We start from the raw sequence: 26,653 nt of genomic DNA on the forward strand, positions 1-26,653 counted from the left end.
AGAACCAATATTCAGAAAAGATCCTTTTTTTTTCATTCTTTTTTTTTTCACCAACTCTCCTCTTTCAGTCAATCCACCAAGAGCGGGTTTTGTTTCTTGGGTTATGTGCTGAGTTAATTTGGATACGTCATCATTTGGAAAAGTGCCGCGTGAATGAAATAAGTGAACGAGTTGTTGTTTTTAATGAACTCGATCAATATAGATATATTTGCATTGATACAATTTAGTTTCAATTTGAATTTTTAATTGCAAAATTTATTTCTTAAAGATTATAGCTGTCATGAATAGAGCCTTATAAATTATGGCGGAAATATTTTTGAAAATCATATGACAAGAGTGAGGCAATTTTTTTAAAATTATGCGGACTTATCGAAAACTTTTGACCGAAAAAAAAAGCTCAATTTGAGAAAAAATTATTAATTATAAAAATATATTTTTATTTTCGTCCTGCCTTAATGTTTCAATTACTACTGTAATGAATTTAGATAACTAATCATTTAGCGTCACAGAGATTGTTGAAGTTTGTTCAGGTTATGTGTGGTTTATCCTATAGGGGAACCCTCCTCCAAACTTTGTTTAGTAAAAATTTAGCCTTATGTTAAATACTAAACTAAACTAAACTCAGTGGCGCGACAGCCCGTAGAGGGCCAAGGCCTACTGTGCCCATCTCAGTTTTCTTGACCTTGGACTCTGGGGTGCAGGAGCAGATGTTCCGGTCAGGTGGTCAGCCGAGCACGGAACCCCCAGTGTTTAGTTCCCAAGCATGCTTGGTACTCATTTATCGATTCACTGAAGGGATGAAAGACTGAGTCAACCTTGCCCGGCCCGAAGATCGAACCAGGGACCTGTGGCATAACAGCTCGCAGCACTACCGCTTAGCTACCGGGCGTCCTTATGTTAAATAGTCAGGGAAAATTAGCTAAGAGGATTCTTAGATTTGGAAAAGAAGCTGAAAACACAAAGTAAAACACCGTAAATGAAAACACTTTGTTTAATTCAAAATATTATTGGTATTCGTTGATGATGTGGACAATTTTAAATTATACGGTTTTCCGAATCTAATGCAATATATAGAGCACTAAATAGTTTTTAAATAAATTAATAGTTTTAAATCAGGTTAATAGTTTTTAAATTGGTTTAAATCAGGTTAATCCATTTATTCCTTTTATTCCATTTATCCATTTATTCCATTTATTCCTAAATAGTTTTTAAATCAGGTTAATCCATTTATTCCTTTTAAAAGATCATTAATAGTTTTTAAATAAATTTCATCATCTTTCAGTCTTGTTTTTCTATTACTTTTTCTAACAATAAAATAATTTTCCTTCCAAATTCAAAAGAAACATTACTTCGTTTTACATTACAAGAATAATTGAGGCACTGAAAAATTTTGAATTTTATCATAATAAAACTTAAAATACCGTGTTTTTACTATAAATAACGAGTTTTCGATATCTGATATCTATTCAACAAGTAGTTAATTCCTAAATAGTTAACTATTTATCAAATGTCAATATAATGATCAAGTAGTTCAGAAGATCGTTTTTTTGGGAAATATATATATATATATATATATATATATATATATATATATATATATATATGTGACATAATACAATCACGAATATTTAAAAACTGGAAAAATATTTTTAACACAAATAGAAGAGCTCTGAACCTAGTTCAAAGTCCTCAAGAATATGCATTAATAATCATAATGAATGCCCTCCTTCTACTTGAAATATATGTATATTTCAACATCTATTTCTAAGTCGAGTAATTGCCCCTCTAGCTACTTTCCCGAAAGATACGCTTTGAAAAAAAAAAAAATAACGTCTCATTCTTTGCTCCAATCATCCCCATTGGACATGAATCTTCAGTAATAAATAAAACAAATGACCCAATAGACTAGTGATCGGATTTTGGGGGAGGGGGTGTTGCGCATGAACTGCACTCCAGTCTTTCAAAGTCGGCTTTTACGGTTCTCTTGCGGATAATGTGCCAAGAAAGAATGATCGATGTTACAGTACATGAAAGGCAGAAGCAATCCTAGCCGTCATCTTAAAATGTGACACCTCCTATAATTTAATGTTATCAGTTTGATGTCTCCTAATTTTTCTATAAGATTTAGAGCTGGTGATAAGCTATTTATTTGGTCGTTATTCATTAAAAGACGAAAGGAGGGTGCAAGATAACAAACGAGGTTCTGAGAAGGATGAATTATTTCATTCCTTTCCCGACAGATAACGATATGAAACTACCTTATAAAAGAAACATCTCGCACCTACCTTCATTAAATAGTGTTGCTTGCTTGCGTTTCTGACGTCATATGAAGCTAGAAGCCAAAGGAATCATTAAACATTTTGATGATTTTGAGCAATATAAATAAGAAACTGAGTTGAAAATAATAGGATACAATTTAATTTTCATAATTAGGTCTCTATACGTTGCAAAAAATAAATTTGACATTGATCTATATAGCAGTACTTTGAATCATAGTAACATAAGCATTTTTGATTACATAATAAGTGCTAAATTAAACCAATATTTCGTTTAATTTTAACCATAATACCGGGTTAAAGACTGATTGATTTTTAAAACAATATTGCTCAGCTATTGGTATTAGGTTTGCGGCAAATTTGAATTCTTTCTTTTGGCCTTATGTAAGCTAATGCCTTCGTCTAATGCAACACTTCAAAACTCATCAGGTTTTCCATCATTAAATATTATTTGTTCTTCTGATGTCTTCGTAAAGGAGAAACCAAATGAATAGTTAAAAAATTTTGATGAATTTGAGCAATATAAATAAGAAACCGAGTTTAAATTATTAGTGAACTATTTGATTTCATAATTAAGTCTCTAAATGCTACGAAAAATAAATTAAACGTTAGATCATAATATCGGTACTTAATATCTAACATTAATTTATTTCTAAAAGTTAAATTTTAAAATTTATTAGAAAAGCATATTTAGGTTTCCCCACTGTCTCTCCCGTTTTGACAGTTGAATTCGGATAGAAGAAAAAAAAAGAGGGAAGAAAACTTTTTTTTTAAATGAAATTGCTTGATTGCTTCTTTATTATGTAATTATTTTCAGGGTATTAATTGCTAAGAAAATCAAATTTTTTCAATACATATACCCTCATAATAAAACCGCAATGGTCAAATTTGTTAATTGCAATTTTTTATAATGATTAAATATTCCAAAAAGAAGTTATTACACAGCAGAAACATTCCAAACCTACTTATCTGTAATTTATTTCAATGTAGATAGCTAGTGTCAATACAAGTACATAGGTCGTATTTTTCTTAATATATATATATATATATATATATATATATATATATATATATAAACTTTTATCTCAAATATTATTTATTAAGTTTGATTATATGTTTGTAAATTTTTAAATGTTAGAACATTTGGTGCTTAGATGCATTTGAATTATAAGACTACAATTCTATAATTTTGTTAAAAGCATGACTACAAAACACATGATACATTAGACAGTGTATTTCGAAATTTATGTTGCGTTTGTAAACTTGATAATCCTTAAACGTTTAGAACTAAGGCTCGCATAAATTATGACTAAATTTCTTATTGCTTAAACATTTAGAAATAACACAATTGAAATTCATGTCTGTGGTACTAAAATTTAGTTTTAGGACAAATTATTTACAAAATTTATATTTCGAGATTTATAAAAGGTTTGTAAATTTTATAATGTTAAAAGGTTTGGCACACAATTTTGTCTAATTTGCAAGTTTTTAACTGTTAAATTTATTTTACGGGTCAGTGTATTCAACTTATAAATATTTTAGGATTTATTAACTGAAGTAGTATTACATAAAACTAGGTAAAACATGGAGTTGAGCTGTTATTTTTTTATCGAACAAAACAATTCACTGCATGAGTTTTAGTTTCTGAAATCAAGCAAATATTTTTACTTATTTTTATGTAATTTTTTATGACTCAATCATTTACAAGAAATGAAAAAAAGCTCTTTAATTTTCTCATAAAGTAATGGAACATTTATATCTTAGAAACCTTTTTCGCCAATTCCATTTGAACTGAAAAGAGACATGCGCATTCAATTTTAACTGCCTCGGTTTTCTTGCGGCGATTTTTTTTCTCTCTTCTTCTATAATCTTAGTTTGTTCTTTATTTATTTTGTTCCGCTTTAAAACTTTCTCTTCGTCTTTGTGTAGATGACATTATTTGGAGAGGAAATATATTGACGAAAAGAAAAAAGAGAAAATGCATCAAAAGTAAAGATAGCGGCGACAGCAAGATGCTTTTTAGCCTTGGGCATTCTGTCTGAAGAAATCAAGCGGATCATCATTTTTCCACGCCACGGATTCCATTTTCTGCACTCCAAGAAAAATATCATCACTCTTTATAATTCATTCTACGAATATCCCCCTTTTTTGTCCACCACAACACCCCCTTTTGACCATTTTATAAAATGGTCATAAAGTTTTTTTCCCCTTAAAGGAAAAAAACAATATTACCCTTTCTACTGTATTAAATTTTCTTTTATTTCATATTTGTTGCTTTAACTTTATACGGAATACCAAAGTTGAAAAATTGAGTTATCTATTTTATAAAATGATCATAAAACTTCGTCTTATTTTGTGGAAGGAAGAAATCATATTCAATCTATACATATTCAGTACTTTTACTCCATATTTGTTGATTAAATGCTATGGTATGTAGAATAACAAATTTAAAAAATTCAGTTACCTAATTTATAAAATAGTCATAAAATTTTCTTTTTTTCCGAAAAAATAAATAAATAAATAAAAATCACCGATTCCATCACATTTAATATTTTTACTCTCTATTTTGATTTAATGTTAGCGCATGTGGAATGGGGAATACCAAATTTAAAAAATTGAGTTATCTATTTTATAAAATGATCATAAAACGTTCTTTTTTTCTGAAAAACTATTACGGTTTCCACGGTATTCAATTCCTTTGCTTCATGTTTGTTGATTGAATTTTTTGTATATGGAATACCAAATTTAAAAAATGGAGTTATCTATTTTATAAAATGATCATAAAGCGTTTTTTTTTCTAGAAAACTATTACGGTTTCCACGGTCTTCAATTCTTTTACTTCAGGTTTGTTGATTGAACTTTTTTGTATATGAAGTAACAAATTTAAAAAATTGAGTCATCCATTTATAAAATTATAAAATGGATAACTCAATTCATTTAGTGTTTTTTTGTCCAGAAAAGAAAAAAAATATTACCCCTTCCATTGTATTAAATCTTATTGCTTCATATTTGTTGATTAAATCGTATTGCATATGAAATATCAAAGTAAAAAGAAAGTAGTATATATGTCTAATAAAATGGTCATTGAAAATTTTTCCCCTTAAAAGAAAAAAAATATTACCTTTTCCTCTGCATGACTTCTTTTATTTCATATTTGTCGCTTTAATTTTAAATGGAATACCAAATTTAAAAAATTGAGTTATCTATTTTTATAATATAGTAATAATGTTTTGTTTTTAATGGAAAGGAAAATAATTTACTGTTTTTATCTTATTCAATATTTTTACTCCATGTTTCTTCATTAAACGTTATTGCATGTGGAATACCAAATTTAAAAATTATTTATTTTGTAAAATGGTTATAAGGCGTTTTTTTCTGAAAAATATTATGCCCTCTACGGTATTGAATAGTTATTACTTCATATTTGCTAAGTAAACTTTATTGCATACGAAATATTAAATTTGAAAAATTATTATATCTGTTTAATAAAATGGTAATTAAAAAATTTTTCTCTGAAAGAAAAATAAATATTACTGTTTATCCTGCGCTCAACTCTTCTACTTTGTTGATTAAATTTCATTTTACGTGGAGTTCTAAGTTTAAAAAATTGGTGTGAAATATATAACGATAAAAAAATTGTTTACACAGTTTAAAACTTTTTTTTTATTAATTTCAGCCATTATTCTGTAGCTAAAGTCAACTTAGACAATTTCAATATTACTATTTACGATTTTCTCAATTTTTTCTCTTATTTTTATGATCATTTTCATTTCAGTTTATAGGAAGTCACCAGTCTTATTTTAGTTTACAACAGTTCTTTACTTTGGCCTAGTGACAAAAAATGGCACCAAGTATAACATAAAACCTGACTTTTATGATTAATTTTTAGGCGCTGCATAGGAATTCGCTATGCATTTTAAGGTCACTTCAATGTTAGGTGATTCCTTAACCTCTTCCGGATTAAACATTTTCTGCTGTATTATTACTTCATATTAAGTAAACTTTATTGCATATGAAATATTAAATTTAAAAAATTATTCTACCTGTTTAATAAAATGGTAATTAAAATTTTTTTTTCTGTGAAAGAAAAATAAATATTACTGTTTATCCTGTGTTCAACTCTTCTACTTTGTTAATTACATTTTATTTTACGTGGAGTTCTAAGTTTTAAAAAATTGATGTGAAATATTGTTATGAAATATATTAACGATATGAAAATTGCTTGCACAGTTTACATTTTCCCTAAATATTCTTTCATTTTTGCTATGTCTTTTGATTAGCTTTCTCTTGCATCCATAAAAGATTTTCCAATTTATATATTTTTAATATGAATATTTCTGAACAGTAAATATTTTTAATAAAGATATTGAAAGTTACTTATCTTTTGTATCACATAATCAAACTGATTCGAGGAGTCTGTAAATTCTTTACTAGAAAATTTCGTAAAATTATCAGTTGGAAATTTGTAAATATTTTTAATAAAATATTTAAACTTGTCCTGGTGATCTCTATCATATTCAGATTTCTTGAAAGCATTCCTTATGTTTTTGAATATTTCTGATGAAAACTGGTTAAACACAAGCAAAAAACAACTTTAAAAGCAAGATACTTTTTCATACTTATACGAACTATTTATTATGATACTTATTAAATAAAATAGTTTGACTTTTTTTTATACATTTGACGTTTTCTTAACCTTTTTTGCAACAATAAGTACAAAAGTACACCTTTTAATCGATGTTCATCAATCAGTGCATGACATTTTATAATGGGAATTATTTACATTCTATGATGACAAATTGCTTACACAAATTATTTACATTGTAATGGTAAATTATTAGCTGATTAAAACTTTCTTAAACAAATATTTCTAAGATTTTGTGTTGTATATGGAATTCAAACTAACATAAATATTCCAAAGTTGATAAACTGCACAAAAAAGGATAATTATAAATTAGATTCAGTTAAAAATGAATCTTTACTATTCTAAAATAAGTTGAAAAAATGCTTCACATTTTCTCTGTTTTAAAATTGCTTATACAGATACATTAAGTAAATTTTTTTCAAAAGTGGGAAAGGCATCAAAAACAAAATTACGATGAGTCAATAATTGGATTAGCAAACCCCTAAATAATCAGTAGCCCCATTAAAACAATTCATTTTATTTGTCCAGTAGTTAAACTTTCTTAAACTAAAGTGAACTTTCATATGACGTTTTTTTTAAAAAGATCATTGTCTTAATGATATATTTATAATTGATATCCATTAAAGCAAATTTATATTTTATTGTCCAAACTCTTTTTACGGTTTCAAATGTATTATGTAATCATGGGATGTTAATAAAAATAAATTTAAGTACTCTAAGAGAGTTAGAAGTAAAACTACTTTTAAACTTTTACCGATTTAAAAATATTTATACAATTTATTGTAAGTGATCTTTTTAAGCTAATGTGAAAAATAAATACTCTTTATTCTTTAAATTGTCGAATACCTTGGCAATAAAGCGAATTTTTCTTTCTTTTTATTATTTTTGCATGTATTATAAAAAAAAACTCCCTTAAAATCTATATCAGCTGAAAGAAAGTATGAAATGACAAGAGCTTTCATTTTTAGAAATTGAATTACTCCTTCACAATAACGGTAGCTCTTTAACTTTTTGAACAATGCATTAACTTTCAAGATTAATATTTCGAGTTTTTAAAATGACATTTTCTATTTCTATCATATTTATTCTAAGGAATTCATTTTAATAAAGGCATTTATGCAGATTTTTTTTTTTTAAATTCCTCCAATTCAAACTAGATAAATCTTCTACGATTAAAGCTTCAAATTGCTAGATCATGTTTTATGAGAAAAAGGTATTTGATTGATTTTAGATTCTCTTTAATGTCTTATTTGCATTTAAAAGGAATTAGAATGCTTCGTTATTAATTTGAAAAGATAAAATATGCAGTCTAATTCACTTTCATTGAAAAAAGTTATGGTTGGCTTCATTCTCCTTTTCATGTTCAAAGTAATGATAATATTTTTATTTCTAATTTCAATGGAAAATATTAACTTTATTTCTCACGACTTTCATTTTGAGGGAGATATTAGGAAAATGTTTTAGTTGCTTTCCTTCGAAGTTGAAAACTTTATTAAAGTTTTAATAGCATTTTAATATTAAGTGACATCTAATTAATGTATCTGAAATGATAAAAACTTTCATTAATTTGTATTTAGCAATGAGTAGGAATGATATTCTTAATTACACATTTATGAATGACAACATGCTAACTATATGTTGATCTCAATTTTCACTGAGTAAAAAATTTTGTTTTCAATATTTTGGTTTCTCGCTGAAAAATTCTAATTATTATTAAAGACTTATTTTTACAAACAATTGCACATTGTCTGCATTTTTCTGAGCATTTTATTTCTACCCTTAAACTGTTACAATAACTGAAAATTTAATGTCGACCATTGAGATGCACAATTATGGGACAGATATTTGCACAATCTAAATTGAATTAATGTGATTTGATTGTGATTAACTTGATAATGATTGTGTTTAATTTAATTATCATTATTTTTTTACGGAGTATTAAGCATTAAAAAACTAAGAATTTTATTCCAAATGTGTCTTTAGTATAACTAAAAATATGTATACATTTTACTTTACTTAATTTTTTTGTTCTCCTGTGTAAAATTTCTAAAATTAAGAAAACTTTTCAAAATTCTTTATCCACAGTATTCATGAAAACTCAACATAAGTTTCCATGACTTTTTCCTCTCTGATTCCTGTAGCCTGGATTATAATACACATATTTAAGTTTTAATTAGACATTAAATTACGGCAAATTTACGGCAATGTGCTGAACCACATTATCGTGCTTCTTAAACTTGATTACAGGATTCAACTTCAATTTAGCAGCATATTAAGGTTGCAAAATATTTGCACCGTTCAACGTTAAAACAATTTTTTTGGGAGTGTACAAACCAGTCCTTTATAAACCTCATTAATCTCACACTGAATTCCATAAGACTAGAATTTTAGCAGAAAGGTTTTCTTGAAATTTTGCAGCGTGTTAAGTAGCAACATCATTTCAATTTGCTGAAATTCTGGAATGCTATTATGCTGAGCCTCGTATTCGTAATTCTTAAACTGGATTTTTTTATACTATGGTTCACCTTGAATGCAAATAGTTTCAAAATAATAATTTTTTAGGTTGCAGCAAATTTGCATAGAATCATGGTTTAAAGTACCCAGATTATGGTTCAACATTGAGCTAGTTTGTCTGAAAGTGTGAAGAAAAGCCTTATGCAACATTTAGTTTCCAAATTTAACTTTTTTATATTTTGAATATGCTTTTAGTGGGAATAAATAGTGATTTAATATTCATTCTGACAAAATTGTCATCATTATGCCGTTGATACGAAATTGTTGAGACTAACCCTTTATCTGCTGAGGAAATTCTTTACTTTATTTACAATTAGATAAGCACAAACCTATTTTTTTATTTTATTATCTTTTTTCTTTCTTCAACTGATGTTTCATTCTTTTTTTTCCAGATTTCTAATGGCAAAATATTTTGTTTCCGGAACAGTGCAATTAAGGGGAAGTTTGAAGAAATCAAGACCAGATGTTACTATATGTTAAAAAATCAGCCAAACTGGAAAAGTGTTAAGATAATATTTGATTAAATAAATTTTAAATACCTATTATTTTTTTATAGAAATGTTATTTTGTCATTAAAATTTGAAAAACTGATGGAATAAGGTGGTATTTGTATAAGGTATGTTCGAATCAGAATTCTATCAGAAAGTGTAGAATTAAAATGATTTAGCTGTTATTTATTTTGATGAATCATTATTGTTACTATAGCATTTTTAAGATACAGATTTAAATTTTGTCATGTAATAAATCTTTTTACAAATAAAGGGGAAAAGTTTTATTATCTGTTGGGAGCAGAAGGAAAAAAATGATACACTTAAATAACTTTTGATCTAATCATCACATTTTCACGCTCTAACAAGCAAATTTAATGATTCGTAGGGCAAATCTTAAATAACCTTATTCATCAATGCAAATAATATTGAAAGTTACGTAATCAGACCCTAAAAAATACTTTCAGGGGATAAACATACACTTTTATCAACAGACGTGTGCGTTTTGTTAAACAAAACATGAAGGGGTTGCAGCAATTCGCAAAATATAGACTCGATTGTCAAAATGGGTGAGCAGCTGAATAATTGAACTCTTAAACTTATTTATTCTTCTTGCGCGACTTACTTTATTTCGGGCACTAATTTAGTTATCGAAATCAAATTAGCACTCGTTCATAAAATTTGTTCATCCAATGATGATTCATATATAAAAATAATCATTAAATTTTAAAATAATTAAAAATTTTTTTATTTGTATGAAATTTTATTTTTTTTACTATACTAAGCTAGTTTTAAATGATAAAAAAATTGTAAAACTAAACGCTGAATTAATAACGCTGTAAAAAATTAGTATTTTTAAAATTATTCTGTTCTGAAGATTTTTATCATGTTTTTTTAAATTAAGTTCAAAATGAAGATAAAACAAAGGAAAATAATAGACATATGAAAAAAGGGGGGAAGTAATAATGAAAAAAATAGCAAACAACTGATTTAAAAAAAAAAAAGGATGAAATTTGTTTTAAAAAAAACCGGAAAATAAAAATATAATATTTTCATTACCCCTCACTATTATATCCGCAAAAAAGAGTGCTTTCTGATATTGTATCAGTATAGCCAAGGCAAAATATATTAATTCAATAGCGTGAGGAGCACTCAAAAGATTTTTTTTTGCAAAAATTACAGCAAATAAAATGGAACACAATAAGTAAAAATAACACGTAAAAACCGAAAATAAAATAAAATAAAAAGAGAAAAACAGTATAAAACAAAACAAAAACTATAAAGCGAGTAACGAAATCAGATGTACTTACATGGACGGGAAATGTTTCAAGAATGATTTAAAAATATTTTCGCAGCAAGATTGCCAGATTACAAAATATGAAAACAAAAGCGCAAATTGAGTGCAACTAGAGGAATCCAAAGTGCCGTTCTTACTGCATTGCTGAAGTGATTTGTTATGCTGTGCATTGATTTGTTAGCTACCAAGGATGGGCGCGAAATGGAAGTGTGCAAGGTAATATTGTACTGGATAATTTGAAAAGTTGATCAGAAAAAATATTAGAAAATAAATATTTATTTAAGAAAAAATAAAAAATAGAAAAGAGAAACATAAATTGCCTGTTTTGCAAATAATTTTAGTCACGGATTTGCCCAAAATGGATTTGCACATGTAAAAATTATATAAATTATCAAAGAAAAAAAATTTAGTTGATAATTTTAACACGGATTTGCCCGAAATGGATTTGCACATGAAAAAATTAATACAGAAATCTTTAGTAAATAATTTTACCCACGGATTTGCTCGAAATGGATTTGCATATGGAAAGACTATAAAAATTAACAAAGAAAAATTATTTTAGTAGAAAGTTTTAGCCACGGATTTGCCCGAAATGATTTGCACATGGAAAAATTGTAAAAACTGATAAATAAATTATTAGTAGATAATTTTAGCCACGGATTGGCCCGAAATGGATTTGCACATGGGAAAATTATATAAATTAGCAAAGAAAATATTTAGTAAATATATCCACAAAAATATACGATTAATTCAATGATTTTATGTAAAATTATATATATATATACCAAAATGCAATCAATGTATGTAATGAGGTTGAATGAAGAATTTTCCATCAATCTCATAAAGCTTAAACTCAATATTTACTTTTTGATAAGAAGTACCAAATTTTTCAGCACACATCAAAGCTAATATAAAACTGAAAAGCAATATTTATATATAACGCATATTTATTGATTTACTTCATTTTAAAATCAACACAAATTTTCTGCTTACAAAGTTTCATTTCACATAACGAGTAACAAACAGTATTTTAATTTGCAACTACTTAATTTATCCGGAGGCAAACTCTTCTTTCTTTCTAATAAATATGTCTAAGATGTACATTAAATGCATTTTTAACGAGAATATTTGGAAAAGTTGCGCATGACTTGATTTCATCCAAAACATGAAATACGAGTCGAATCCTCAAAAGCGCCTTCAGGCACATAGCCCACGCTCATCAAGTAAGTCAGTTATTAAAAGATTATTTATTTAGACTAGACGGCAGCGGAAATACAAACGCAGACAGTGGAAAATTTAATTTAGATTAACACAACTCGCTAGAGAATAGCTTACATTTAGAAGTTTTCCCTTGTAGCTTTAATTGAAAGTCCTTTCTTTGTATACATATATGATTTAATTGAAATGCTAAGCTCCCTCTCAATATTTTTATCGCCTTCTTAGAGTTAAAATTTCAAAATTAATCTGTTGATGTGGAATTCTTTATATGTTCCAACATAATTATTTCGTCATTACTTCATACAATTATTTCTCCAACAAATTCTATAAAATATTTCAACGGAGAAAAGTTTAATTGATTTAATGGAAGTATTGATATTTTTCGCAGAAAGAAATTCGTAAATAATGCTAAGACTTCATCGAAAGTCACTTGGATGATTAATTATTGCAATTTTTAAATAACTGTCATTTTCACTAAATTCAAAATTTATATTTGAGCTGAAATCTAGTAAGTTAAAATATTTACTTCTATATATTATATTTCTTTATAAAACTTCTCAATGACTCAAATGACTAAAATTTACAATGCGTGATACAATAATCTGGTTTTACATTGTATTTTCTTGCATGCTGTAATCCAGTCACGCAAATGAATCACTTCAAAATCTTTAAATTTCATTTAAATCTAGATCTTTTTGAAAAATTTAATTAAGATTAATACAACGTATGCAATTCTTCAATAAATTGTATCACTTTTCCTTGTATATATATAGAAATATGTATACAATGATTAAAAGGAAGGAACTTCTGATGCTTCTGATAACTTAATTAGCTAAAAATCTTTTTTTATCTATTGTAGAATTTACTGGCCTTGTTAGTGCTAAATTTTAAAATTCATGCGTTGAAGTTGGAATTTTTTTATTTTCAATAAAATTCTTCCGTTACGGAAGTAGAAAATTAAAAAAAAATAATAATAACAATGTGTTGAATACATCATGAAAAGGATATGCACTTATAAAAGAATCTATAAGTGTTTTCCTGACAGCTTTTTAAATCAAAATAAAACAACTAGATTCAACAGTAAGGAATAATGTTTCTCTAATAAATTTTTTTAACAGTTTTTTTTTCGAAAACCATAATTCAGCTTATATTTATTAATTTTCAGCATATCCATTCAATAAAAATAAATTCATAATGCAAAATACGTCATTCTTCGCACCAAATATTTTGAAATTAATTCCTATTTTTTTTTCGCTCAGTATATTTTTTTTCCTAAATAAATTTTTTTTTAAAATGCTGGGGGTTCCGCTAAAAGCATTTTGAGCATTAAAGCTCTTAAAGCTTTTAAGCCAAAAACAAGTGGGAACTGCTATTTCGGTATATTTTTACAATGGGGAAAATAGGTACTTAATTAACGTCACACTAGAGCTGTGCAATGGGCTATTGGCGATGGTCTGGGAAACATCCCTGAGCATGATCCGCACACATGCCATTTCAATTTTGATCCTCTGCAGAGTGGATGGCTTCCTGCTATGGTAGCCCGACGACCTGAGCGTGAAATCGAGCACTTTACGGTAGAACAGTTTAGCGAGGACCGATACCGCGCACTCTCGGTACCTACACAGGTTAGTCAAAGTGGTCACCCACAAGCTTACTGACTGCAACCAGTGATGCTGCTGTCAGTAAGCTTGTGGTATATATATATATATATATATATAAAGAAATGTGTTCAAAACTATCAGAATATGGAAAAATTTACCTTGTTTCTTACTCTATGAGTACACTGAAAATTACGCTAATTTTAACCAAAAATCGGTAATTTCGACAGTTGCAGTATAGTTTGAGTTGACAGAAAGATGTTCAGTTTGATAACCTCTATTTTATTTAGTAAGCATTTGTTAACTTCGTTTCTCGTCGGTTAATTGTTTCCTATCTTATAACTATAAGCCCATATCTACCAACATTTAAAACTACAAAAATTGCGCATTTCTAAATGCACAAATGCCTGGACAGTGCTAGACTAAATCAGTAGCTTAACTATTACTTATCAGGGCTGCCCCCAACATTTTGAAATGGAAACGTAGAGGTAGCGGATTCGAATTCTTCCATTACTCTGTATAAATTTATTTATTTATATTAAAATTCTCATGGTTATGCACGCATGCGCAAACATTGTGGGCTCATTACAAAGCTTGGCTTACATGCTGTTGAAATACAAATAGCACAATGTAGAGAATGACAATACATCCCAGGACACTGTGAGATTCGAATGCGTCACTTTCAGGTTGCAATAAATGTATTTTTGTAATGCCTTTCTCTAATTTGAACAATTTGTTCTTGTCAAGAGCATATAATAAAATGTAGTACTTTGTAATGAGCACACAATCTTGGAAATGTATGCGTAACAATGAATAAATTCTTGGAATAATTATGATTATTTTAAAATATTTTTTACATTTTTTACAGCAGTCTCATTTTTCAGTCAAACACTATTTAAAATGGAGGAAGCGGGTTCGAGCTAAAGAGTAATCTTCTATGCGTAACAGCAAATAAATAAACTTGGTTGAGATACATTTACAGACTTAATGCGAAGACTGAATGACTTGTCTTTTGTCAAATTAGAGAACAGATAGTACAAATATGAAAGAAACATCGCTAAGATATTGAATCCGCTACCTCTATGCTTTAGAGCATTTTGAGGAAGGAGAACACTCCGCAACAATGGTAGGGGGGTCGGTACTTTATTTACGTCGCACTAGAGCTGCGCAATGGCTATGGGCTTGAAAAATTGTGGCATACCATCACAATTTTGCTCCTCTGCAAGGGGGATCTCATTTATGAGGCTACTTCCACAGTTAAGACATAGATCTGAAGAGGAAGGAAATTTTCTCCTGATCCCTGTACCCGCGATACTGTACCCATGTACTACAATGACAACATGACTTTCGAGTTCGTAGATTTTAACAGCACGTATATCGCATGTATTCAGTGGGTCTTAGCTGAGTCGAGGATCGAAAAGGGCCGGAGTTCGATTCTGCGACCACTGGGCTACCACGCTCCCCAATCCTCCATGGCAATGGAATCCCAATTAATATATGGTTGTTTAACTTGTACTTCAACGTGAAGAATTGCTGTTCGTCTAAACTCTCTGAAGTTTAGATATAACGGGTTCGAATCCCGCTACAACACTGCATGTATATTCTTGCTGTCTGTCGTAAAATTGTGCTACCTGCTTTTCAAACTGAAAAGAGTTTTTAAGCCGTTCTTTATATTTACGAAGAAACCCTCACCTGTTTGCAAATAAATAAATGAATCCCACTAGCCCCATAAAAAATGGATACAATAGTTACCATAGTTTGATATATCTGATTTTAGTATTTTTAATACACTTTCATTAAAAATTTGAAGCAATCATTCATGTCTCTTTACCCCTTGTTATAATTGAGAAATTATAATAGGATTAGAAATAATTAACAGTCATCTAACTCCTAACCGTTTAAAAATACCACCCTTTCAAATAAACCAATAAATAAACCAGTGTAAACAGATTATTACTATTCTATAAGGTATGAGACGTAGACATCAAAAGGTCAAAATAACCAAATAAATGGTAAAATAAGTGACAGCTCTGAAGAATATTTTGGTAATTTTATCGTGATATTTTATCATGATGTTTTAGAGCAGGGCATAAAACCATTTATTTGGTTAAATTTACTTTCAAGTTTGTATCTGTTATTAAATAATGTATGTGAATAAGAACTATAATTTTGAAATCCATTACCACAGCGAACTGTCATATATATATATATATATATATATATATATATATATATATCAGGGTTTCCGCTACGGTAGCTTTTTTCGCAAAATGCGAAAAGACCCCTCAAAAATGCTAAAATTCAACAAAGCATTTTCGCATTTTTGCTAAAGGATTTTACTAAATTCCATTAAAAAAAAAGCTTCTGCGAAAAACCATGACGCTAACATCCATGAAAAAAACTTGATCAAGCAAGAAGGAGAAAAAATCTAAATATCTTTCGCAAGAAGAACCATGACGCTAGCGTTCACGAAAAAAACGTGATCAAACGAGATGAAGCATAGCGATCAACAAAAATGGCAAGTGCTAATTTAATTTATTCTTCTTTGATTTTATTTATTCTTCTTTGAAAATAGATGTTACAAAATGCTCATCCTTAGGTACAGATGGACCTTCAGTTATGACTGGTGTTAGAGCGGGGGTTGCTGCTCTGTTCAAAAACCAAAATCCGCATTTAATTTCAGTACATTGTGTGGCTAGCATTAGCCGTGAGCCAAGCAGCGTCTGAGAATGCTTACCTGGTAAAGTTTCAGGATATAATAAAAAGAATTCACTCTTATTTTGAATGCAAATACCAGGCGATTGAAGAATGTTCAAGATATCCTTGAACAAAAATCAAGGAAATTCATAAAGTTATTAACAACTCGGTGGTTGTCTTTGGGGAATTCAGTTACAGCTCTGGATTGCAACTGGCAAGCTCTTGTTAGTGTTTTAATGGAAGACAAACGTCCTGTTGCTCAAGGGTTGTTAAAAAATATAACTACTTTTTTGTTTTTAGCAACCACTGCCATCATGAATGATATCATGTTCAACATTAATAAATTAAGCCTCATATTTCAAAAATCTAATTTAAATTTTGAATATGTTCAATCAAGTGTGAAGGCTTGTATTTCAAGTTTAGAAGAAATAAAAAATGGCACCGGCACTCTTTATATGAGTTTTTTAGATGATGTGCCTAAGAAGGAAAGTGAAAAACTTGAGTTTCAGGGCCATATAATTTTAGATGGACTGAAACAGAGGGAAATATTCCGTAATTTGATGCACAATTTTTTAAACTGTATCATTGAAAATATTACTGATAGATTGGGAGATTTGGATAAAATCGAAATGTTCAATATATTTATACCTAGCAGGATGCCCCATAGTTCGGAAGAATTACAGCATTATGGTGTAAAGGAAATCCGTTGCATTTTCAATTTGTTTTCGGAATCTCCCAGAAAAGATTTTCAGTTTACAGAAACTGAATTACTTTGTGAATGGGGATTATTTAAACACATCTTAATGCAACGATGTAAAAACATGTCATTTAATGAATTACTTTTATTTTTATATACCAATGATGTGTCTGAACAGTACCCATTAATAACTTCTGTTATAGAGTATTGTGCAACAATGCCAATGCACACTGTTGACTGTGAAAGGGGCTTTAGCTGCCTTAATTTGATTAAAACTAATATTCGAAACAGGTTGTTAATCAACCATGTAAACAATTTGTTAATGATTAATATTGAGGGCCCTGAAAGTGCATTTAACTTTCAAGAAGCATTTGTAAAATGGGCAAACATGAAAGAAAGGAAGATTGTTAATTATAAACCAAAATGTTTTGATAAATAATAAATGTGTTTTTTTTTTTTTTTTTTTTTTTGTTATAGGTATTCTTTTTGATATTCTTGTACATTAAGCTATTCTTTGTCAGATAACTTACAGTACTTGTTTGATATAAAGTAATTTTATAAGCCTAATGGCATTTTAGCATTTTGCTAAAACTTTTTTTCAGATTTTAGCTTTTTTGCTAATGAATTTTTAGACTCAGCTTAAACCCTGATATATATATATATATATATATATATATATATATATATATATATATATATATATATATATATATATATACATATATATATATATATATATATATATATATATACATATATATACATATATATATATATATATATATATATATATCGTGTCATTTACTGCTTGTTAGTAATTACTGTAAACAGAGTGTTTAAGTTTGACATCAATATGTTTTTCTCCTATGATTAAAAAAAATAAATAAATTTTGCTAGGCATGATAAATATAAATACCTAATTATACAATTTCATAACATTAAGCTACCTATTTGACAGCGAAGAAATTAAAAATATTGAAAAGGTAGAAAGATAAAAGCGAAAGCATTTTCTTTAAAAATGTCCCAAGAGCGAATGTGCCAAATTTCAGAGTTTTAATTTAATGCCATCGGAATTAATCGCTTTAATTCTGGAGATTTTTTTTTTCTCTTCTCCACCCACGAAGGAAGCCTTTACGAAAATCAATCTCTTCCCAAATATCCAGCTAGCCTGAAGACTTCGGTAAATGATTAGGAGTCACATTGACAATCCTCACTAATGAGTTTCATTTAAAAGTTGGGAGGCGGCGTACTTTGTCAAGTGTTGCAGGTGCTGAAACGGAACTTTAATAAAAATGCCTCGATCGAGAACTTTTGAAGGTCCTTGACTAAATTTCATTAAGCCCGTAGCGCTGGCACCGCGGTTATAATTTTAAATGCGTCGAAGGCCGCGATCTAGATCTTTTTGATTAACACTCCAAAAGTAAAAATAAAACGAATGCGTTTGTAAGGTGTCGTTCCATAAACTTGCTTCGACACACCCTCCTGTACTCACTCTCCGCCTCCACCGTAAACAGAGGACACTTTGATGAAGTTGAAAAGAGGAGGATACCAAATGAAAAATTTTCAAGAACTTCTCCCTTACTTTAGTAATAAATGTCAAAGAGGAGAGGTAATTAAATCCATTCAGTTTGATGCAAATGATGCAGAATTCATTTTTCACTCAGCTTTTCTACGAGATAAGATAAAACTAGGAGTGTCACTTTTCGCGCGATTATATAAAAATTAATGTCGCACGATCAATAAAGAGTGTCAAGAGAAGTTTTTATTTTTGCCTTTCACTACAACTTTGTTTCATCTAAGCTTTAAGTTTTTACTTGGTAGATAATTTTACTTTTACTTGTCCTTTCTGATCTTCGTCGTAAATTACTTTTTCTTAGTTGAATACACCTTTCTTCAAATTTCATTTAGCCAACAATTTTTTTTTATTTTTCAGAAATAGGTTAATTAAATTAATAACTTCGCCGTTCAAAAATTACATTTCGGAGCTTGTAAAATTCATAAAAGATTTATAAAAAATCTTTTAAGTTGTGCAAACAATATAATGTAATAAAGAGATCTCTCACATGGCCATACAGCACGATCGCGTACGTAAGTTCTGCGCTGCGCAGGAACCACAAAGCAACCTCGTATTTCGACAGAGCATGCCTAGAATCTACGTACGAGAGCGTGCGGGAAGTTACGTGACGATGAGAAATCTCTCTAATGATAAAAATATACCATAAGACAAAATATTATTTTCTGAATAGCTCATTTCGAATCTTACCTGTTACTGTGCAATAAAATTTTCAGCGAATTTATAACGTTTATGATCTGTAAATATCATTTTTATTTCATTTACAGTTGCTCAATAGTTACATTACAGGTATATTAATTATTTTATGAATGAAAACAAAAAACAGTCTTTACTTTTGATTCTTGAATTTTTTTATAATTCTAAAGAAGTGCTGAATATTATATTTATGTTAATGCATGTTTACTAAACTACAATTACTCTTATTCTTCAATAAAGAATTAATCGCAAGAACTTCTGGAAGTCAAGGGTAAATTTAAGGAAAAAAATACTGTAAACATCGAATTGCCATACACAAAAAATACTGTTATAAAATTACCAACGTTTCCTTTAATATGAGTAATATGTAGTTGAGTGAACAAAAAAATTATATGATATTTATATTATATGATAATTTTATAATATCACGATGTTTAATTTAAATATCACGGTAATTCAAGGAGAAGGTACTAACTAAAAGCGTGTTTTTTATATTGTACTTCAAATGAAAATTTTCGGATTGTTATTGAGCTTTTTGAGAATTGCCATTTAGAATAATACTAGATAAGCTAAAATGATATAAATGTTGCAAATGCATTAACATCCGTGTACAGAGATTTAATTTGAGGAGAAACTGCAATCAAATAAAATGTTTTAATTAATGCAATAAATGTTACTCAGAAACATGTTTATGTTATATATATATATATATATATATATATATATATATATATATATATATATATATATATATATATATATATATATATATATATATATATATATATATATATATATATATATATATATATATATATATATATGTATATATATATATATATATATATATATATATATATAATCTATACATTATATATATATATATATAATATGAATTTTATTAGCAGTAATTTGGCCAGGTCACACTTTTTTATTCTTTTAGAACACAGGGCCGACCGTCATGTGCATGGATCAGGGAACTGGCCTTGCATAAGAAAGGTTATGGGTTCGAATCCTGGGCTAGGCATGGGTGTTCTTTCATTCTCTGCACTATCTGTCAGTACTGTAGGAGCAACGTTTGTCCACCTAATATAGTGCCTCTGGAAAAGTGGCCGACAAATCTGCCCTTCAGATGCCTGTAGGACGTACGTCATTCCCCAGGCGGGCATTACAAAAAAAAAAAAAAAAAAAGAACACAGTTTTGATTTTTTAGTGCAAACTTTATCGACGAAAATATAATGCAGCACAATTGTACAAGCACAAAAAAAAAAGATATAGTTTTCAATATTTTTTTTTCCTAATGATTATATTCTCATAAGCTAAATCACAAACTTAACTGTTCAAAAAGGCTACCTAAATATGCTAATTAATTAGTGCATTCGATACTTTATGTTACCAAATGAGGCACAAAAATGTACTTTCTCTGAATACACATAAATTCTTTTCGGTAGATTTTGATTTGTGAGTTTCACTATGAAAAAAAATGTTCCCAAATAATTAGCTTGGAGAGTGACCGAAAGTTTGAGTCCTTAGTGTTTTTCTCCTTTTTTTTCATATTTCGTCAGATCTCGGGAACTTTTCAAATAAATCTGAAAACTTTTGAGGATAATTTATAAAATTCTTTTATCCGAAGATATTTACAAGTAAAATTTAATTTGTATAATTATCCATTATTCATTTATCATTTTATTTAACAATAGTCCAAAAATTATTCGAATATTTAGGTATATCATTTTAAACTAAGAAATTTCAAATCACAAAATACAAGGTTTGATCGGCCAAGTTTGAGATAGGGCTAGGCCCAAGATTTATCAAGTTCTACGTCAAAAGGACAGATCATGAGTTTTAAGATCTATGAAGTCATGCGTTGAGAGCATACGGGGTGATTTGTTGCAACCTCTCTTAATATATATTTTTAGAATTCTTCTAAAAAATGTAAGAAAATATAGTACACGTCACTAATTAATATTTAACGAAAGGAAAAAACACTCTGAAAATCCAATGAAACAGGCAATCAAACTAGTTTTGATGGGTTTTATTCTTTTCGTATTGCCTTTTTCAGTAGGGGAGAGGGGTGTCAATTGTAACATCTTTTACTTAACTATTTTTAACTAACAAAAAATCCAATATATTATTAGTATTAATTGACAGACGAGTAAAGTAGACTATCCTCTACTAGAAAAAAAATACCTTATTTCAAATGTTATTATATTAGTTATTAACAATTTTTGACAGTCGAGCACTTGTTACAATTATCCCCACTTACGGGGTCAATTGTAACAGTTCATAAATTCAACTAAAACATAGTAAATTATACACATTATCATAGTTGTGATAAATTTTTTATTGATCAAAATAGTAGTGATATTTTAGGAGTAAAAATAATAGTGAGCAGAGACCTAAAGGGTTAAACTTTTAACTTTAAGGGGTTAAAAATTTTAAATTATGCTATGAAAGGTGACAAATGAAATAATGCACATGCAACATAATATAAATGATATAGGAAACTATTGGTGGTTCTTAAAGAGTTAAGTAATGGTTTGTAAACATAAGATTATTTATTTTCAGCTGTTACAATCGTCCCTTTACTTATTGTTACAATCGTCCCCAAGACGCCATTTCAGCTTCATTTGTTAAAAACAATGCTAGTTAATTAACGAAAAAAAATTTTTTTTGAAATGTTAATTAAGGTGTCCACTTGCATATTCGGTTAATAATTTTTATTTGCCTAAACAAAATTACTTTGCTACAATATAGTATTCTAATACCAAAAAAAGTACTTACGTAGCATGGAAATATCTTTTGTGATGTAACTCTTTCAAAAGTACATAAAAATGGTTGCCAGCAGGGGTGTAAATGTAGATTTATTAAATACACCTTGTGCGCCACCTAGGAACCAAATCTAGAACCCGACACTTGAAATTTTTGCTCTGTTACAATCGTACCGTGTTACAATTGACCCCACTCTCCCCTAGTAATTCTACAGAATTCTGTATCGTTTCTGTTTCTTCTTTGCTTAAAGATTAATACGTGACCCCAATAGAATTTTATTTTTGATAAGAATTTTAAAAATAGATATTTTGGACTTTGATTATAGAACTCACTGTATAATACTGAGATGCGCATATTGCTCACAAAGAAGTTACCTGAAGTGTCACTATCCAATCAGGCTTAGTATTTTTTCTTTTTACAAATATTTTTTTTTTAAGATCTGAAATCATATATAAACTTTATTTTGTCTAATTCGTAATAATGACTAAGTTATAAATTATCAAAAACTACAATTTTTACCATAAATACGTCACCAAGTTTAATTCAAGATCACTGTTAATTATAAAATGTTACTTCAATTTAAGACTTTAATATTTGAATTTTAAAAAGCGAAATTTAAAAGATTAAACTAGATTAAAAATTTCGAATTATGAAACCAGCATTTCATGTATAATTCTGCATTTAATAAATAATTTTTTAATAACAAATTAGTTATTAGTGACAATTAATTTATTTTTAAGTGGAACTCTAACGAGAAATTGTTTGAAATTAAACAGTATTATTAATCGTGTATTTAACAAAATTTCTGCGATTTGTGAAAAAGTGTTTTACGCAAACTTAAATTTTCAATAATTTGTGTCTCCGCCATCATAGTAGACAAAATGTCTTACATGTATTATTTCATAACCAAAAAAGCTAGCTATATTGAAAATTCGACTTGATTTGCTTGGTAATCTTCCTTAACTTTCAACATCACCCATCATTAATCTGTTAGACGCGAGCTCGAAAATCAAACAATATTGATCCCAATCATGTTGCAACAATTTTAAATTTTGACTGAAGAATAAAAAAACGACTAATATGAATTCCAAAGGCCTTATATTTAATCAACCTGGCACTAATTTCAAACGCAAAAATGCAGTAAGGATATATTGAGTTTTTCCCATTAATATATATTTGTTTTCTTAGGAATATTCACTTTCTTTCAATGATCACTAAACTTTCTAGAAAAAATTATAATTGTTTCAAGTATATGCCATTTTGTTTTGACTTTAAAGTATTTTTGACTTACTACTCAAATGTATTTTTCAAGTATATTAAAATTTACAACAAATAGTAGTACGTAAATAAAGAAATGTAAACTGATAAGTTCTCACTTAAACGGTAACCGTGACCAATTCAAGATAAGCGCAGGCAATTTTCTCTTCTTTCATTATAGTAGATATGTATAATTTCAGAATTATTTTGTAGTTCTTGATTAAAATCTGGATATCCGGAAAGGAATAAAACAAAGCTCTATCATTTTCTTAATAATGTCGAGGAAATTGAAATTTGGCGGAGAGACTTTTCAAATATTACATCTTTTTCTTTAAAATTTTTCTCCCGAACAAAGCGCCAAACTTTATGAGAATGACTTCGCTGTAAATGAATAAAGAAATCCTTTTTCCAATTTCTCTTGCTTAGAAAAGTAAAATTTGATAAACTTACTTACTGCATGATGAATATTCTATTCTATAAAATGAGAAAACGGAACTTTCACGTCAATATTAGAATTTGGTTGACTGGTTCGGTCGGTGAAAATTTGAAAATGAAGCAAATTCCGGTAAATGGAATTTTCTTCTTTAAAGACTAAAACTTTGACTGACGACAAACAAAATGCACGCGCATATGAGGAATCGTAGTTAGCGAAAATTTTATCTTTTATTTCACTTTTAGCGGGGGAGTTCTCGCAGCTTTCAAATTTGCAAATTCCAATTAAAAAGAGAAAGCGAAACGTGATAAAACAGAATGGGTAATGACGTCCGAAAAATTTCTTAGCAGAGAATGTTATTTGTTGAGAGGAGTAGTACTCTGGGCTTTTCTATAAAGATTCAAATTCTATGTAAACGTCGATTTCTCTCATTTGTGGATAGAATCGATAGATTTCTTCGATGTAAAGTCCGTGTCAATTTGTTTCAGTTCAACGGCTTCTGTTTACTTAAGAAAGAGACAAAGTGCTCTGATTATTTGCTATAATACACACAGAAAATGAAAAGGAGTCAGAAATGGCGCAAAGTCAATACAACGGTATACCAGGAAGGATAAAAAAAGAATTAAGAGACGAGAAAGCGAGTTTTTTTTTTTCCTAACAGAAGTTTTAGAAACTCATAAATTCTGTTTTAGATCTGAGTCAGTAATAATAAAATGATTCAAACATTCCGTTGTATTTTGGTTATAATTGTTTTATCGGCTTTCTTTTTTTTCGTTTCGGAGCAAAAGTTTCTTTTTTGGCAACGTTACAATTTTTGTCATTTTTTTTTTAATATTTTCTTCTTTAGAGATTTCTTTTATAATTTTGTTCACTATTTATGTAAGTAATCATAAAATTTCCCCACTCATATGAACCGAATGGTATAGATTTTGTAATTTATTATGAATAGGCCTTTGCACGCAGCAAATTTTGATTTTTTAATAAAGAACACTCCAAAAATGAGAATTAATCAGAAATGGTGAAAAGTCAATAACACGATATACCAGTAAGAAAAAAAAATTAGAAGCGAGAAGAAGAGGTATTTTTTAACTGATGTTTCTAGAAACTAATAAATTTTGCTATCGACCATAACCTGTCTTATAAGTTTCTTCAATGGAAATGTCTAACAAAGAATTTTTTGAACTTTCAGTTGTATTCAAATTTGTTTTCAATTTATTTTTTTCTGAGTAAAGTCTTCGAATCACTTCGATTTCTTTCTTCATCTTTTTTTTTAAAATTCGTAATTCTTTTTTTACTTCTTTTATTTAGCAATCGTTTTAAACTTTTGTTTTACTATTTATGTATGCTATCGTATAAGTTTTCCAGTCAGATGAAACGAGCATTTCTCACAGTGAAATTTACCTGGAATGGGTGTTTGAACTTGATCGTATAGTTTCTGGAAATCAATAATATTAAAAAAAAAGAAAGTCGTATCTTTTCATATTCCTTTCTCCAGAATTATTCGGCTCATTTCCTTTAAATTTTTTTCATTTAAAATTAAATAGTTTAAAGAGGCGAAAAAAATTGTGTATCTTACAATTCAAAATCTCCCGAACCTTATTAAATAAAATTATAAATAATAATGGCTTTTAAAAATTATTTTTCTATGTTAAATTTTTTCAATAAACATATTTCATAGCAGTGCACATTTCTTTTTTAAAGGGACCTCGAGAAATTGCATAATATGTAAAAAATGTATCAAGCATTTGACAGTTGTCCTACCTAAACTGGGAACCATATTTTCCTTGTACCGGCTAGCTAGCTTTCCTATTTTCATGGTCAAAAGTTCGAATTCACTGAAAAAAAAAATATGTTTGTTACGTTCATAAATTGTAACATTTATAAATTGTTAGTACATTTTTGCATCCAATTCCGTAAATGAATTAATAGTAAATTTATTATGAATTAATAGTATGAATAATAGTATGAATTAATAGTATTATTAATGGTAGTAATTAATTTATTGTGGTATATGATTTGCTTAATTAGCACATCAGCCGGGATATCCTGGTTGGAAGGAAGCTGGACTCACGTGTGTGAGAAAAGGAGCCGGACGAAGCGTGACTGGAGCGCGTTAAATCTGTTGGGTCACAAAGCCCTCCACGTTCCCATTACAAATCAATACCTCTGAGGTTACTGAATTGGAGTTTAGGTCAAAATTACGATCTGTGAATGAATGAATGGATGTATGAATTTGTCCGCCATATAAACGGGTTTGACGTATGGAAGGGGAAGAAGTCTATTCTTGGCCATAGATGGCGCTACTGGAAAAACAAGATCCACCGCTCCCCCTCTGCTTTAATGGCTGATGACAACAACAACAATTAGCACATCTGAATCCTGCACGTTAAACTATTTTATACGAGTACATAAATAGCATGAATAAATTCTAAGCATTTAAAGGCATTCCATCTTATTTTTGACCAACTAATTTTGATCAGAACTTATGAAAG

The 26,653-nt window shown here is 28.7% G+C and overlaps 1 long non-coding RNA gene across 1 annotated transcript in view; it reads left to right on the top strand.

The window, feature by feature from the left end:
• Positions 1–26,653, top strand: part of LOC139427062 (uncharacterized) — a 124,422-nt gene that overhangs the window by 77,676 nt on the left and 20,093 nt on the right. The window contains exon 2 of the long non-coding RNA XR_011638220.2: positions 9,828–10,051. This is a non-coding gene — a long non-coding RNA (uncharacterized LOC139427062). The remainder of the gene's footprint in view (positions 1–9,827; positions 10,052–26,653) is intronic.

The sequence above is a fragment of the Parasteatoda tepidariorum genome, chromosome 11, assembly GCF_982258835.1.
Source record: "Parasteatoda tepidariorum strain Cologne lab strain chromosome 11, Ptep-v5.0, whole genome shotgun sequence".
Taxonomy (NCBI): Eukaryota; Metazoa; Arthropoda; class Arachnida; order Araneae; family Theridiidae; genus Parasteatoda; species Parasteatoda tepidariorum.